Below are 16,290 nucleotides of genomic sequence, written 5' to 3'. Positions count from 1 at the left end.
ATATTTTATAAGGAATTTATGATTTGTTGATTAAGAAACTCAACGATTTCAAAGCGAGCAATGGTAACACAGTACGAAAAAAAAATGCATTTTTATCTCCAACGAGCGAGACTGTGTATGGAAAATTCTAAAGATATGCTATTTTAAATATTTTGTGATATTGCTTTTGAAATTAATTTTATGGTTTAATTGTGAAGAACATGTTATTTAATAAATAAAGGTAATACACAAAACTTTAAAAAGCGCTCCTTTGGGAGTAATATAAAATCTGAAAGGTTTCAGACTTTTTTTTTTAAGAAAACTAAGTTATTTCTTATATTATTTAATGCTATGAAAACATTAAAAATCCATTAATATCTAAGACTCATTTGCGTTTATTAAACAATTATTTTAAGTTTTGGATCTGTACTCTCTGTGTGGTTTTCCAGCCAGAATGCAAATTAGTTCGAATGCATTTAAGATGAAGTTTTTTAGATTATAAGAAACAGCGTGTTCTGCCTCACGAAACTGCTTTACTAGGTTGCTAGATAAAATAAGATTTAATATAATAAAATAGATAAAATCAAATAAGACAGTCTTCGGACTTGCATTATAATTGCCGATAGTTGATATCCACGCCGGTTAAATATTTTAATCTATTTCACGGTATTTGGATCTGTGTAGCTTTTGGCTACTAGTTTATTTGAATTTTATATTTGATCGACTATTACTTAAGTTACATCGCCACAAGTGATTTGGCTGATTTCTAAGCAACAGGATTGCCTTTTGTTTCTCTTAGTTCTAAATTACAAAGAGCTTTTACAGCCTTATCAAGTTTCAGATGTTATTTTAGACATAGCGATAATTCTCTTAATGTCTACTATTGAACGATTACTATGATGAAATGACTATTGAATGGTCACTAATGAATAATTACAAAACACATCAAACATTAAAACTGAATTAAGAAGGTATATTTTATTTTTCTGGAAAAAGAACTAGAGATCCGGATAACTGAAATATCGGATATTTGGAATTTATATAATCGCATTTCTACGGTAATTAATTGCCATGGGGATTAAGAGCTTGTGCACAAATTTTTAATTAACAATGTTAGCTACAGGTGGTTATTAATCTGTTTTATAAAATTCCAAATCATACATCATTTTATATATTTCGTATTGCAAATGTAGTTTAATTTTCAATCATCACATAACAACCGCATTATTTTACGCCGCAAGAAAAAAAAAGAGGGAAGTAAAAATAAAAGTGTTAAAAATAATCCTAATCAAAAAAAATTTTTGTTCACTTGTTAAAAAAAAGGATTTGGCGATGGTTTAAACTGGCGACAACTCCAACCGTACTGGCAGCCCTGCGAAGCAGCATTCCGTCCTTGCATCAGATGATGCCCGAGAGAGAGGGGACGGGGGGTCAGAGGAGGGATGGAGTGAGGGATGCCGGTGGAATTAATTCGCCTCTGTGCAAGAGGGATGTGGTGAGGGTGGAGGGGGCGTCAGAACGGCGACGGTGCTTCTGTACCAGTGTGGTGTGGGGAGAGTAGCAAAAGGGGGTTTTCCCTCCCCCTTCCAACTCCTCGCTATTTCTCCCCAGAGGAAGACCCGTGGAACAGAAGCTGCTGTGGGGACATTTAATCGCTCTCTCACTAAACATCATTTCAATAGCTCTAGCCGTTCTCCACGTTTCTTTTTTTTTTTTTTTTTTCTTTCGTTTTTATTTTACTCTTTCCTTATTTTTATGCCTTCATTTATTTTTTATTTTTAGAACGGTGGCATCTTTATTCTCTTTTTTTTAAATTCTCAACGGAATGACCATCTGTTTTCCCCCCCTCCTCCCTTTTTTTCCATTTTTTTCGCTTTTTGTTTTGTTTCCTTTTTTTTTTTTTTTTTTTTTTTTTTTTTTTTTGTACTCGGATGAGGGAAAAAAATTCATTCATGCTGTTAATTCGCGTGGGAATACGCTTAATGATCCTTGTGGACATCAATGGAAAAAGCTCTCTCGGGTGTCTTGGTTATTAATTAAAAGGCTACGGCTAGCAAATGGATGTTCACTTGGCTGTGGTAACGTTTCGTGTGGGGTTCGAGGTATGTAGTGGAGGTGGGAAGGTGGTTACGCATCGTTTAAAGGCAAGAGTGTAAAAAGATGTAATCGCTCGAAGGGGGAAAAAAACAAAACGAAGCATACTGCGCTCAGGTATTATAATTTACCTGTAAGAAAAACTCATTCTATACAATAAGTAAAAATTCATAACAGAGGGAAATGGTAAGAAACTGATAAATGAGTCTTAAAAATTTTGTAAACGGAAGCTATTATTTAACTCTAAATGCTAAAGTTGCCATTGCCTATTTGAGTGAATCATTTAGGTAGATTTTTACGTAAATTTTACGAAATGAAAGCTTGTACAGGAAAAAGTAGATATTTTGCACTTTTGATAAATATTTAATTAGAAAACATAATATAAAAGATGAATTTTATACCTAGAAAATATTTACAAAAATATTGAAACAAAAGGGTACAGAATTTTTTTAACGTGTTAGTAATAAATGCAAATAGTGATTATTTTTATGAGCAAAACCGCAGCTAGAATAATGTAATTTAATTTAAAACTGTTATTTTTTAGCATTTATAAGTTTGGGTGCATTTTAGTTATCCACCGCATTTTGTATTTTAGTCCTCTTGAAGAAGAAAGGATATCTTTCATTTCTTCTCAAAATCTGAATAACTGTATTTTGCAGGACTTATTCGTGAAGTAATCCTTGGCAATTCACCATTTTTCCTATCCTATATCCAAGTTACTTTCTTAGTTCTAATAAAGTTCTAATGAACATTTCACTTACTCAGTCATAATCTATCTATCGCTACCTAACTTCCTCATTGAATACAACATTTCATCTTATGCAATTATTTTACTTTTAAACCGTTGTCATTTCAAGCATTTTTTTCCTTTTGCTCTTTCATTTATTATATAGAGCTTAAGATAGGATAAATCGGAACTATTTACATGAGATACCACATAACAGTGCAATGAATAAAATGTCGGGTGAGATTGATTTATTTGATTTGCATCGGAGGATTTTGTCGATGCCTTTATTGCCTTTGCTGGTTCTTTTACAGTGTATTTCCTACAACCAAGAACAGTAGTATCGATATTTGTGTACATAAATTACGAAATCTGTAAGAAGTTTAGAGGAAAAGTATTTATTAAAGATATGTCTGTTAAGATTATATTATTAAGTTTACAATTTCAGTTTTATCATTGCTGTTTTGCTTGATATTAATAAACGATTAAGTTCGGATCTGAATGCTTGATTTAACTTCAAAGTATTTTTGGTCTTGTTGTTAACTATAATTAGCTTGTAAACCAAGAGAGGTATCTAATAAATTAAGTCTGTTGTCTAATTTTTAGCCCAAAGGGGCTTTAGTTAGTCTCAACGGTATTTTGCGTCGTTTCACTTTCTGCATTGATTCACTTCTCAAACTGTTGGCACCAAATATTATCGCCAGTTTCATATGTAAAGAAATTAAATAATGAAGAATCTGCATAAATGTATGTATGTTTCTTGCATTGTAATAAAACAACGGTACCTGGAGCCATCAGTTTTGAATAACATAATCCTCCACCGAATATGAGCATCAGGAAGCCCGAATTTGGAATTCGTTTTATTATCGATTTCATATTTTGTTACACTTTATCGAATTTATTAGTAAACTCAACGATTTCGAAGCGAGGAATGGCAACACTGTACGAAAAAAAAAACATTTTTGTCTCCAGCGCATGAGATATGTATAGTATATACTGTATATAGGAAATTCTAAAGGGATACTCAATTTAAAATTATTTTGCGATATTGCTGTTGAACTGAATTTTATGGTTTAATTGCGACGAACATGATATTTAATAAATAAAGGTAGCACACAAAACGTTAAAAAAAACGCCTCTTTGGGGGTAATGTAAAATCTGAAAGCTGTCAGATTTATTTCTCCCTGTGTGTAAAATTGAAAAATAAAAACTCATCACGCATTAGTCATAGTTTTAAATAATTAAAAATGTATTTGAAGCTCTCAATGTTTATAATGTCATTACAGTTAAATTTAATTTTAATAATAATTTCATATTTCTTCTTTTTTTATTCCGATGAAAGACTGTTAATTATGTTTGAATGTTCTGCAGCTTCGACTGAACTTATGCATTTTAAACTTCGCAGTTTTGAAACTTCTTATATTAGGATTTTAAATAATGAAAATCTCCTTTAACCCTCCGAGCGTTACGAGTTTGGCCCTAAATTTAAAGTTTCTGAAAATTGCATGAATAAATACTACTTTTTTTTTATAATTCCAAAATGATCCTGTCACTTTGTGTACTAATTTCTTTTTTCCAAAACACATACAACCTGAAATCGGATTGATCAATTTTTGATAGATATTTTCCTTCGTAATGAATGGTAACGCATTCGTTCGATACAGAATTTTATGTTCATAACCGTTAGAGGATTAAAAATAATTTTTCGTAAGCAACTGAATAATTATTAATTACTAAAAATTGCAAATGATTTTCATAAAACTAATTTTTATGAAATATATTTATGTATATTATTTCTCACAATATATTTCGTGAGACACATTTGCATTGGAAGAAGTTTCCATCTTCATGAAATTTATCTTAAAAAAAATAAACGAAAAGAAATTTGAGACTCATGCATACTTTTTGTCTCACATCTTCTGGTGTTTTATTCTCAAGTATTATTTGAAAAACTGCCATAGATCTGGACATAAATGACAAACTCTAAAAGTCAGATGTAATCTACTCTTGGGACAATCATTTTATCCAACGTCGATTATCATACATCAAGGGAAGCCCCTAATCCCCCTTCGACGAACAGTTTAATAATCTTTGCTACACGGTGATGATACCTGAAAACTCTTAATGGTACATCTCCCCAACGGCAACATTCTATCCTGGAAGCTTTCTAACTTTCCTGTTGTGTTTCCTAGATATTTTTAAAATAAACCAAGTGTAACATAAAGACGAGAATGTTGCCATTGGAAAGACTGCATTCTGATAAAGAACATGCTAAAAGAAAGAGGCTCAGCTCGTTTTAGGTTAAGAGGATTGGAGTTTTCATAATTCTTTAGTTTTCACAATTTATTCCAAAATTTGGAGATCTTCATTAAATGAATAACGAATCAGTTGAATTAATCTTTTGTCATTAGCTTCTCATGACAAGCAAGTCTAGCCTCAAAATATTACGAACGTCATGTTTTAATAAGTTACAATCAGAAACGAGAATGTAGGTGGTATTTCATTTTCTGTAGTAAATTCTTACAAGAGCTCTCTGGTCTTTCTAACTCGCAGCTTCAGCTGAAGAACATCAATAGCTTTTCTCATCTAGGCGCCACTTTACTGTTAGAAACGTTTTAGTGACTGGATATTTCAGACAGCTGCTTCAGATTTAGTCTTGCGAGAAATCAGGCAGTATATCCATCATCAAAAGATGCGTGAAAAATGTAAGCAGTTTATCCAACATAAGTTTAATGGTGAATATGAACTGCAACTTATGCCTGATCCAACAGTATAAAAGAACATTATTCTCTTTTTCAGTTCCTGAGTTTCATTATTCAGCTTCTGGAATTCAACTGTAGTAATTAAAAATTGCTATAAATGCAATTATTTGTAGAGTTACATTTGTAGAGTCATTACATTATTTGGGAAGCAGGAGAACTGAAAAATTTGCAACCCCCTCGCCAGGACTCGAACCCTGGACCTCTCGAATACGCGCTGAGTGTGCTAACCGTTACACCACGACGGCATGCAGAAAGGAGGAATAAAATATCTTATATACTACCACTTTTAAAGGGCGACTGGATATTAGGCACCCAGCTGCCAAATCCGGGTGGTGAAGAATCATCATCCTGCACCTTTTAGTTCGGGCGTCACTGTAGAGTAATTAGGTTATTTTGACACTGGATAAGTGATAAATGAGCAATACCCTCACCGGGACTCGAACCTAGACCTCTCGAATAAGCCCCGAGTGTGCTAACCTTACACCACGAAGACACAAAGGAAGGAGGGAGAAAATACATTATGTACTCCTTCTTTTAAAGGACGACTGGGGATTAGGGGATTTAGTGACCAAAGCTTAGTGGTGAAGGATCATTATTCACCATCTTTTAATCCGGGCGCCATTGTAGAGTCATTAAGTTATTTAGAAGCATGAGTGATAAAAAATGTGCAAAGCCCTCGCCGGGATTCGAACATTGGACCTCTTGAATATGCGCCGACTAATCGTTACACCACAAAGATATGCAGAAAGGAGGGAGAAAATACCTTATACTTTTATAGCAATTTTCAGTTTCTACAATTGGGTCCTTACATTTATATCAGTTTACAATTAAAAGAATATCCTTCATTGAATACGCTTTTAAAGTCGGGTGATTTTCCCAATGGAAATGGCACTTTGCTTCATACTTTGTTTACGACATGAAATTAATTTCTAAAATTAAATCTGCTGGAGTTCTACGGAAGGCTGGCACTAAAGTTAAACAAAATTATGTAAACAAAATATTAAAAAATAGAATAATTAAAATACAAAAGCTAACAAATTCATTTGAACTAATATAATTAAGATATTTACATAATAAATTAAAATATCGGAACTCATCTCGATGCTCATCACAATTTTTTACTTAAGGTTTCATTTTAGGAAACATCTTGGGTCATCTCAGCATCTCTTTTACATTCTTACCTTTGTCAATAACAGCAATAAGAGTTTAGCTTAACCCTATTATAAAAGTAGTCCAATGAGTTTCATACAGACTAAACTTTCAAATCGTGTCATCTAGTTTAATTGAATGTACACTTATATTTTACTTTTGAAACAGGAAATACATTTTTGGAATCGATTATCATATGAAACCTGTTAAAAGCTGTGGATACATATATTGTTACGTACTACTTCGGATTTATACAAATTTCCTCAAATAGTTAAGCTAAATGAACAGGAAGGTATGTATCTTAATTGAGGTAAATAATAGCTTATACAACAAGATAAAGAGCTATAAGTAGTCAAAAAAAGTAGATATGGCGAAACTTATCATAACACTATAACGTATATTGCACATAATATCACCAAACTTGATCCCAGAGCAATCTTCAAAGCAGTAATCGCTAAAGAGAATATCAGCATTGTAAATATACTAGCACAATCAGTTTAGCTGCTAAAACTGAATTCATTGACTAACTGACAGGTGCTCATCGCCTCCAGTTCAGACGATTGCTGTATAAGCACTTCTGACAGCTTCCAGAAAAGTTGCTTTCAGGGCTTGAAAATTAAGATTCAAATTAAACTACACAACCACAGATTCAAAATTAAATAAGATACATAATAAATAATTATAAAAGTATCACACAGGATGCACTAACTGAATAAGTAAGTAAATAAATAAATAAAAATTTAAAACATGAAGTCGAAGGGAAAAAAATGATAGACGTAGGAAAAAACATTCTAGTGATTAAGATAAAATATTAATGGTATTATTGACAATAACAATGCTGATGATATAATTTTTACTTTTGCTATATTTGATGTAAAATGAATACTTAATTGAAAAGCATAGTAATTTTGGTTGCTTACCAAGCACTGACATATGTAATCTGTTAAAGCAGATAATATCTGTAATATTTCATTTCTTGTTTTAAAATAAGGTTAAACTTAATCTTAGATTTATACGTTTTAGTTTGGCTAAGTTTGCCTAATTTTAAAGTTTAAATTTCGAGCGTTTCCTTCCCATCTAGCAACTCTTCTAAATGTTCTCTTCCATCAACCTATTTCCACTTATATATTCTTTGAAATCTAGGAATATTCTCCATGGGCGTACACGTAAACACTTTCTAAAATGATTAAGAATATTTTTCTAGTTTTATGATTCTACTCAAAAATAGAGACATATGCTGGTTAGTATATTATCATGTTGCAAAGAATGAGTAAGCAATTATGAAACGTTGCTGAAAATATCACCAGTTATAAACAGTTACCTGTTTTCCTTAAAACTTCAAATATTTGTGGGCAGAAAAAAAGTCTCTTTATTATTACTATTAAATAGGTAATATCAATTTCTTCAAGAATATATTATTTATTTTTTCAGAATCGGAACTTCGGAGTCTATTTTCAGCCGTCATCTTAGTTTTTAAGCTCAGTTAATCTATCGGAACATTCTTTCGATTTTTTTGCGCTTTATGAGCAAAATAAAGTGCTTGTCAGAAGGCGACAAATCTGTTTCCCGGAAAGATATATATATGAAAATAATGAAGGACGTATTTGGTTTTATCTGCATTATAAATGCACAGTTCCTCGTTATTTTCATTTCATTACAGAGTTGAAAAATTTATATCAAAGAGGTTGAAATCCGGAACTAGTTTCAATAACTGGAGTATTTTAACTGTTTTATCATACTGAGTATGACAAGAGCTTGAGTCCTGTCAGATGCACTTTATAATGAGCTTCAGCCTCGCTGTCAGCTACAGGAATGCTCCGTTTCTAATTTATCCTAAAGGTCATAATATCGCATTGATTGTTTGAGTAGGATTAAAGTGATTCAAAAATAAAACATGCCATTAAATTGTTAAAGAAAATTTTGAGGGAAGAAACAAGCAAGCATTATTTTTGAAGGAAAATAATGGCTTGTTATAAGTGTACTTTCGTACTTTCCGTGTGCCCCATTTTCAACTAAATTAAAGCCTGCTTTAATGAAATCAAAATTAATATATGAAATTAATAAAATCAAAATTAATATGGAAGAAATTTTTAAACTCTAAATTTGTTTTAAACATTCAACGTTTTCCCCCTTTTTATTATAATTTGATAAATAGCCATATGAAAAAAGCCCTAGTATATGGCTAAATGTTTACTTCACTTCAGAACTGAAAGCGTTCTGAAAAGGTAAAATATGTATTCATTTGCAAAGTGATCATTAAAAATATTTTATCACATTATTCCATAGACTCTTTTCTTCTCGTACTTGGTAAAAAGAAAATAATTTTTGGATAACTCCAGCCTATAAACTCCCACTAATTTACCTGTAGAGTATCAATACAGTTTCTCAAATGGCGGTTCTGCATGAGTAATCACAAAACTTCCTTTCGTTAATATCATGGTCGTACGTAGAACGTGAACCATAACATATGTATGATGAAGCAATATAAAGATCACGCTCTAAACGTGAGATTCTTAATATTTATCAGAATATTTTGCAACGCGTGTGGTTCATGTATTGATTTCCTCGTTGCTTCCAAAAACTGCCCTCCTAAAAAACTTATTTTTACTTCCTTGTACGAAGTAAAAAGGAAGTATTGTAATCTCGAAAAGTTTCAGGTAGTATATTTCAACGAAAATATCCATTTTGACCTCTTTCGAATGCAATTTAACGATGTTTTTGCGTTACATCTGTACGTAAGGACAGAATAAAAGACTCTTTTCCTTTAAAAAATTATAAAACTGCTTTAAAATGAGTTCTAAAGAGAATATTTCTTGGCGTCTGCACGTACGTATCTCGCATAACTGAAAAACGAGTAGCCTCTGAACGTTGAAATTTTGTATGTAAGACTGCTATAACATGTACATGTGCACCTCGTATTTTGGTTGCAATCGGCCGCACCAAGCATATATATATATATATATATCCTCTCTGTTACCCGTCTCAGTGATCTCAGTTTCCTTACTCTTATATGTTTGTTAATTGTGAATTGTTTCCTTTAAAAATGATTGAATTGTGTTATTCTTATCTTCCGGTTAAGGTTTTTATGCCTTTAGTAAATCTGCAAGCAATATTTGTACAATTATCAACAATTTAAAAGCTGTTTAAGTGCTGTTAAGCCTAATTTTTAAATAACATGGCGGACATATTTGCTTACATTTGAAACAGCAGAATAGTAGATTTGTTGCCAATCTGAAGAGATTAAGCTTAAAAATAACGTCCTCATTTATTATTGTGAGTTAAATCAGGCTTAATCCTTTCTGGATATTTTTCGAGGAAATAAGTGTTTAAGATTTGCTTTGATTTTAATATAGATATTTAGAGATTTTATGTATTTTGGCCTTGTCTCGAAGTGAGAACTGAATTAATTGAATGAGAAATACTAAATCGTCTGTGAAAAACTGTTTCCTTTTTGTTTTGTTTGCTTAATTTCTTTTATACATCGTTCTAGCTTTATTATAGTATTTGAATGGAATATGTGACAACGACTAGATAATTCTTCAAACGATATAAATTTTGTGCATTCTGAGTTATAATATGAACGAAATATAACGCTGTTAAGTGAACCTAGCGCCAGAGTGTTGCTATGGTAAACAAATGTAGTGAATTTTATAGAGTGCATTTATTCTATTGTGGTTTATGCGCTATAGACGAGGTAGATTTAATTCAATCCAATAAGTTTAAATGAAATGCAACAAAAAATGCGTATAATTTAATATTCCGTACAAGGAAGTCATGTGGTGTACACATCAGATTTTTTATTTTGCAGAAAGCCTTCAGTAACGCTGTTGTTGGGATTCAAACTCCATACCTGACGATTACTAGCTGAATGCACTTCCACTTACACTACGAAGTCATGCAGTATGGAAGAAGAAAATTCCTTAAATTATCCCCAGGTGAAGATAAACTGGGGAGTAGTGAACTCAATCTTTAAATCGCTCTTGGTAAGAAATTATCGCCCACCATATTTAGTTCAGACCCATTTGCAGAGACTTTTGGTTTATTTTTGAGCAGAAAACATGAAAATTATGCAGTACCGGATGTGTTTCTAACTATGTATGAAAGGCACGTAATAGGGAAGGAGAATATGCCGGTGATGTGACAGTTAAGCACATAAGCAGCTGCGCACTAGTGGCATTTGCGCATGTCATTCCCTGCTTGAACGTGACATTTTCTAACAGGTGTAACCAGTTATGGACAACAAGTGACACTTCAGCGTAGTCTGTCATAAACAATCAATCAGCTTTATTGGCATGATTTTAGCGTCCATTCCTGCTTTGGTTATTCTAAGTGTTTCTTGTGTATTATAAGTTTTTTCCGAGCTTACAGGAAGATCGGAAATGCCATATTTAACTTGGAGGCAATAAATGACACCAAAACGTGCCTAAATGCTCTAGTATTCATCTTAGAACTGGAATAGACCAGTGAATATAGAAGTTATAATAATATCGTGTTTGCTTTTCCCTAAAGGAATTAAAAAAGAGAAGGGCCTAAAGATTTCTTATTGATTTTACAACAAAATTTAAATATGCAGATCTAATATACTAATCAATGCAATAAAAATTCTTATCAGTTCAAAATGCAACACATGCAGGAAATTCAGAATTAAAAATTTTGTTTCTTCCCCGTGTGAAAAATTACTTCTTTTGATGGGTCATTCTGTAATATTAAATGCCCTTACTATTTTAATTAGCTTTGTAATTGTTTAAAATATCGTGTAATCTCGATTGTTGTAAATCATAATTTAATAAAAATATAATTTTAGATGAAAAAATGGCCATTTTGTATTGTGTTCCTCAGTAATTTCAAAGACTTCTTTTTAGAAAAAGCATAAAAAAAATAAAATGCAATGCTTTGCATTTCATTTTTGCCTTTATTTTACTTTTTTAAAACATAGAATTGAAAAAAATACGTAATATATTATGTAGAGGGTTGGGAGGTCTCCTTGAAAGTGGAAACCGGGTAGGTGTGCTTTTCCTGCCCCTGTGAAAATCAAACTCTACTCAATATTTATAAAAAAATAATTAATATTTTTTCAATATAGTGAAGAACAAAATTTCACGTTCTTATACCAGTTACACAGATACTTAACTTTAAAATAAGTTGCACTTTGAGGATATTTCGCCATTTTAAATGTATTTATCATTTTTAAACGTTAATACATACAGTCGAATCCGGTTAATTCGACCACCGGATGATCGGAGCAGCCGCTTTTTCGGACCAAATCCTAAAGAACCGAAACAAATCCTATGCACATAAGCCTAATATTATTCGCTTACTTGGACCAAAATTCCGTTTAATCGGACCAAAACACGTGAGAATAAATAAGAAACAGAAGCCACAAGTCGGCCGCGTACAGAGGACATCTCTTGACCTCAACATCTTGACCTTTATCTCTCTCTTGACCTCAACATCTTGACCCCGAAACACCAAGGTTCCTTCAGACCACTTTAGTCAGTGAACTGTGAGCGTGTCTTGTCTCTCCTGCCAAAATTCCACGACGGGACTTAACGTTAGATGAAAAAATTGGTTTCCTGGATAAGATCAAGCAACAACCACGAAATACTAGTCAGCGTTGGTTGGCGGAAATTACCGGATTGGCAAAGACTACAATTTCACGCTTGATAAAACAAGAGAATGAGCTGCGAGAAGAATGGGCACAATGTGAAGGACGAGAAGGAACTTCCAAAAAACGGAAGCATTGAAAGCAAGGATCCAGACGGCGATGACGCTCTTAATAAATGGTTTACCATTGTTACTGGACGATCTGTGCGAGTAAGCGTCCCAATGTTAAAATGCAAAGCAGAACTCGCTAAAAAATTGGGCCACGATGACTTTAAAGCTACGGACGGTTGGTTGTCTCAATGGAAATTTAGACATGACATAAGATTCAAGAAAGCACATGGCAAGAAAGAAAATGCTGATGGTGCAGATGCTAAAGAATGGAAATCAACAAAACTGCCCGAGCTTCTTGAAAATTTTTCAGCAGATGACAACCACAATACTGATGAAACTGGGTTGTATTATCGTGCTACACCTGACGGCTCGTTAAGTCACAAACATGTTGCACTCTCTGGCTCCAAAAAAGCGATGGATCTCATAACTGTTTTGTGCTGCTCAAACATTACATGAACGAACAAGAGGAAACTGGTAGTTATAGGAAAAAGCACGTAGCCTCGCTGCTTTAAAGTACTTAGGATGGAATGGACAGTTTACCAGTTGTGTATTGTGCGAAGAGAAATGCATGGATGACCTCTGAACGTTTTAAAGAATGGCTGAAGGATTGGGACAGAGAGCTACAAAGCCAGTCGAGAAAAGTGCTTCTTCTTGACAACTGGGCAGCCCATCCTCATTTAGATTGCTTGAAAAACATCCAACTGGAATTTCTACCTCCCAGGACCACAGCTTCGGTCCAACCAGTGGGCATGGGCATCATCAAATATTTGAAGACCCTTTACCGTACAATTTTGGTTAATTACATCTTGAAGCAATTGGAGAAAGTTTGCCGACCTCATCGTCAAAAGCCAGCGAACTCAGTGCAAAGGTCAATATCTTACAAGCAGTTACATTTGTGACCGACAGCTGGCGAAAAGTGAGCAGTGAGACAATTCAGAACTGTTTTTCTCACTGCGGCTTTAAGCACTTGGTTTTGGAGATGGATGTGGGCATGCTCATTGAAAGTGAAAATGATGACGGACATGTTGAATTTCAACAGATACAAATGTGCGAAGAATTTTTACACATCGACAAGGAGTTTCAATGCTGCGATGAAAATGAAGTATCGTGGAGATCGTTTCTTAGAATTTGTTTCTAAATTAATTTTTCTCAAAGAAAAATGTTCGCTTGTAGTTCTTGTTTTTACATGTATGTTCACCATACGTGTGTACAGCACAATGAAGGTCATAATTACATTTTAGTACATGATTTGCATGTATATTTACTGTTTGCTACATATATCCCGTCCCATCTTAAGCATAGGACGTGTTCGCTTCCCGATGTGGTCTGATTAACCGGAATCGACTGTATATAATTCAAACATTTAGTTAAAATTTATATTTGCGCAGTCCAGCAGCTTAAATTTCTGTGAAACGAATTAAAATGTCTAGTCGCTCTTTCAGGTTATCAAAAGATAATCCAGAAGATGGGTTTCACTATCATCAAATTATACAAACTCTTACTCATCCAGCAAAAAATATTTCTTGTGCACACGTGATCTGCTTTCCGACTTGTGTACCGAGTACACTAAACCGAAAATTCTTTACAAGCACTGGAAAGGTATCGTGCTGTTGCATGATATTGATCAGAAATCCTTTTCATGTTCCCAGTATTTTGAAGCGTCGTTTGGACCCTTTCAAGGGAAGGATCCTGGCCCTACATCTCACATTTCTTTCTCAATGTAAAAATCTTCTTCCTTCAATTCTTTAAAAATGTGTCTGATTGGCTTAAATATCAGCTGATGTTTCTATGTAACATGCATCTGCTAAGGGCATAAATTTAGCCTATTACTTTATATATAATAACAAGGCAAATATCTTAAAAGTGTACCAGTTTTTCTGAGTAGATTAAATCTGTTAAACCTTATAATCCTTGAAAAAATTCTTTTTGATTGTACCTTATTCGTTTACTTTATAACAACATGTTTATTTATTTCTGTTCACATTGATTTTCCCCATTCAAAAATGCAAAAATTAAGTAAAAAGGAATAACTAACAAGAAAATAAATATGAAAGAAAAAAAGAGCACTATTACTCACTAAAGTGTGTCTTTAAAGCAAAACTTTTAATAAATCTGAGTTAAGATTTCTGTGTTATTTAACATAGTTCATATAAAACAGATGAATAATGGAATATCTAGGAGTTATGCTGAGGTAAATTTTGAACAAAATATATATATAGCAACAACAGAATATAATATAATATAAAAGAATGAGTTTTCTTTATCTCCTTCCTTACTATCTACAAGGAGTTGTAATAAATAACGCTCCACATTGTCAATGTTTACCTGTCCATGTCGTACATGTTGTTAAGTATTGGTTAACGCATCTTGTTTAATATAGTTTGTTGCGAATAAAACTGTTAGAAAGACCGCTCAACCGGGGTAATATTTAGTGAGTCTGACTGCCAAGCCGAAGAGCCCTGGTTCGAGTCCCATAGAAGGTATAGATGTTTATAAATGTATAGTGTCTGTGCGGCAGGGAGACATTCTAAATATGCGGCGACCCAAAAATCCTCTCGGGAGATTGGTGATAGGGGAAAAAGAATGGGAGAACCCAAACCTGTTCGCCTCCCCGAGGTACTCTCTCCCAAAACTGGGTTCGGAACTGAGCTAAAGTTGTACTGTCACCTATATGAGGCTCTTGCCAACGACAGGCACATTGGACTGTTTGCCACGATGAATGTTGTGGATTTGTATTGACCATCGCTAGACAAGTGAGATTAGCAACAGCTTTGAGAAAATAAAAAATGGTTATACATAAAGTGAAAAATAAAGGAAAACTTTTAAAATCTTAAATTAGTGTACGTTATTTATATATTCCAAAAGTGAATTTCATAATATGCATAATATCATATGAAATATAAATAAAAATACCTTTTGCTGAAACACTTAAGTAAGCTTTTAATTAAAAACACAAAAGAATTGAATTGCTTTTAACTGGTTATTTTCATAAGACTAAAAATTTTCTTCGATTAAAAAAAATGAATTTAGATTTTCCATATCTTTGTTGAATTACACCTATAATTAACCCCATCCGCTATCTATCCTTCAAGGGGGGAATGCAATGCATTTGAGTTCCTTTAATTGTGTATGCAGATTTAAATACATATTTATTAATTTAGTCTAATTTAATGGAGGAAAGCAAAAAAAAAAAATATGATTACGCATGAATTTCAGTTTATGAATAAACTACTAACATTATTTGTCCTGATGAAAGGAAAAAGAATACGCAGTTTTTTTTTTTTTTCGACGATACTAATCACTGGCAAGCCATTTCTAGAATATCTATTCAGCCCACACGCGTCGGTGACCATCGGTTCTCGGAAACAACCTTGGAAAGAGGATTAACCACCTCCACTTAGAGACCGTGGGCTACCAAGCAGCAAATGAAGAACGAAATAAAAAGAAGAATGAGGCAAAGAGAGAAGAAAAAAATGGCAGCTCTTTCATGAAAGACTCTCCACTATCCAAATCGCCCCGTCTAATGAAGATGCAGAGATTCGTGCCACCTTGATGACTTCCGCCCCTGGATGACTGGATATCAAAGCGGGTCGCGGTCATCCCCAAACGTAATGATGATGACTAAGCAACAGAAGACTGTGCTTGATGAACAGGATCTTCGGCGAAGGCTATTACCAGGTGATGTTCTCTTTCCTCACCTGGCTGCTTCGCTTCGAGACACTAAGTCCAAGGATCGATCCCGGGATTGAAGACTCGCATTTAGACCCCCATATCCCTCGGGCTACACCATTCCAAAAAGCGATACATAGCAGGAGTAATTACTTTGGCCCTGGGGCGATTTTCAGCTTTCTGCTCTATCTGCAGGGA

The sequence above is a fragment of the Stegodyphus dumicola genome, chromosome 12 (genome assembly GCF_044657685.1).
Source record: "Stegodyphus dumicola isolate Sdum_Otavi_A_Nest chromosome 12, ASM4465768v1".
Taxonomy (NCBI): Eukaryota; Metazoa; Arthropoda; class Arachnida; order Araneae; family Eresidae; genus Stegodyphus; species Stegodyphus dumicola.
The sequence above is the reverse complement of the archived record's forward strand: the minus strand, read 5'-3'. Positions refer to the sequence as shown.